This window comes from Homalodisca vitripennis, unplaced genomic scaffold (genome assembly GCF_021130785.1).
Source record: "Homalodisca vitripennis isolate AUS2020 unplaced genomic scaffold, UT_GWSS_2.1 ScUCBcl_6596;HRSCAF=13882, whole genome shotgun sequence".
NCBI classification, from domain to species: domain Eukaryota; kingdom Metazoa; phylum Arthropoda; class Insecta; order Hemiptera; family Cicadellidae; genus Homalodisca; species Homalodisca vitripennis.
This window is the reverse complement of record NW_025782707.1, coordinates 2,211-5,000: the sequence shown is the minus strand read 5'-3', so window position 1 is coordinate 5,000 and position 2,790 is coordinate 2,211.

Sequence of the window (2,790 nt, the reverse complement as noted above, 5' to 3'; positions counted from 1 at the left end):
CCTCCATTTTTAATTATATTCTATGATATAAATGTATTTATTATTTAGCTGTTGTATATATGTATACCTTTTTATTATATTTAAAGGATATCTTATAGGTGTGTAAAATCTGGATGAATAGGTCAAAACGTAAGCCATATTTTAAAATCGTAACATGCAAACAAAACAATAATTCGCTTATTTAAACATTATAACCCGATTATTAAATTGTTTTAAATACATTATGGAATCTGAAATAGCATGCGGAGCCAAAATACACTAAGCAAATAGTGTAAAATATAATAGTATGATACACTAGGTTACAAGCCTAAGCCGTACCACCCTCCTCCTGCGAAATTGCCACATTGTCATATCAGCTGTTCTCAGTAAGAGATGACGTGGCGACCGTTTCGCTTTGACCAAGAGATTTATTAGTCTGCGTTCGTACTCGGTTACTCTGCATGTATTCATTTTATTATTTGTTTTCTCGCGTTTTATGTCGTAGTAATGTCAATTTAAGTGTTAATGTAAAGTGTTAATTTAAATCTTAAAGGTTAAATTTAAGAAGATATATGAAAAGTAAGCAGTAGATTGCTCGAATGTTTTGCTCGAACGGTTTGTTCAAATTGTTGAATTTAATAGATTATTCCATCACCAGTTATTCTTCCGTTACAGCTGACAACATCGCGCTAACGACCCAGGCTTGCATTGATATGTATCGTACTATAGTATATAAATTCATATTTAGATATCTTTATTACAGTACAACATAACACGTATTGTATTTAAAAAAAATAGATACAAGTAATTTTTAAATGCTCACTATGGATTTTCCGTGGAAACATACAACATAAAAATTCACTCGCCAACATTTATGTAACTATCCGTTGAAGCAGCTTCGACGTCAGTCAGCCAAATGGTTGGTTAGTATCTTTGTCAAACACCAGAAACTCAATGAAATTATAAACATTTATGTAATGCTAATAATTATAAATTTCAGTTTACAAGGTTTGAACTGTAAAAATATTAATAAACGAACAAAAATTTTAGATCACAAAATATAGGCATCAATATTAACTACAAATACATAAAACATTTGTAAGGTATATTAGCAGCAAAATTATTTAATATGGTGAGTAAAGACTATCCAAACAAATTTATAATTTTAATTGGTGTCCGGAATTAACTACTTCTATATGCCATAAAATATTTTTGAGATATTCATGCATATTATATGTCCTCCCCATGACAAAACCATACCCCTATTCTAAAAATTATTCTTTAATTAATTAGCAACTAATTTTATGCTACAAACAATAATGTTTACAATTAAGATCTGAATGATAAAGAGATTCCAACTGTACTGTAATGTACTAATCACTTATTATAATTAAAGATAAAACTTATGAAAATATTTGTTCCAACGTATGATGGTTTTTTTTTAAGATCCTTTTGGATACATAACTGAAGCCAAAATAAATCAACGTATATACAATAAACCTCAGCATCCTATTTCCAAATAATTTATCAGAGCTTGAGGTCAATCAACCTACAGCGAAAATGTCTCTTGCAGCAAGCAATAATTTACTGTTCCCGTTTCGACCAAATAATCTTTTAGAAGAGAATACATTGAACAAAATGTATTTCTTATGATAAAAATATTATCTTCCCTAACTACGAATAGTTTATTTCATACTTAGGTTTTTCTCTTTAAAAATATATTTCTTTGACAGTGTTAGTGTTGCATGTATAAATAGTATGTAGTTAACGGATATGGAATAAATAATATCCCACGTCAGAAGTATTGTCGGTAAATAATCCAATCTAATTAATCATAGTAACAAATACCGATAATACATAATTCGGAGACCAATACTTTTGTATACAAATTAGTTATATTAAAACGTGATGTTACTGGCGCAACGAATTATCTATCTACAAGCTACTCCTGTTAGCCCTAATGTATGATTACAAACGTTGTTTAGTTTTCAGAATATCAATGTCAACCGGATTATAATTTAGGCAGCAGTATAGCTCCATGAGTAATAAAATTATATTTTTAAATACAATAAATTCAAATAACTCACCTTTTAGTTATATCGTTATAAAAATGTTATGCAAAGTAGAGTTTATATTTATAATCTTGCTAGGTTTTATATTTTATAAAAAATAATTATTTCAATTTCATGAAATTTTTACCTAAAACTCTAATATGTGTAGAAACTTATTATTACACATATTTGGAAGGAAGCTTAAAAGCAATGCACACTTTAAGACCGACAATACATTTTAAAATACAATGATTGCTACGAAATATTTGTTAAAAATTTATCCCAAGGATTGTTAAGATATTTAAAACATTTCCTTAAACATTTTTAGAATATTGTATATTTTTTCAGTGTCATATACTTCGTAATTTTTAACTTAAACTAATATTTTTATAATTCTATGTGCATCATAAAATTGGTTATTATAATTTCTCTTTTTAATTCATAGCTGATCATTAATGATTATAGCCAACATTACATCCTTGATCTGTGTACCTGTATGAAACCAATAAACTTATATTGCTTATAATTTTAAACTAAATGGATATTAAAAAATATTTATTAGTATAATACCAACTTTTTAAGTTACCAATACATTGAAAGCATAAAAATATTTACAGTTTTATTTGTTATAGATGAGTTGCCTTTCCCGTTTTGTAACGTAATACACATTATCTATCATCCTGTCAGGCGGCAAAACCTCTGGTACAGTCACAAAAACGTCAGTTTACGTGTATCACTTCTTTTGATGATTGTTTCTGTT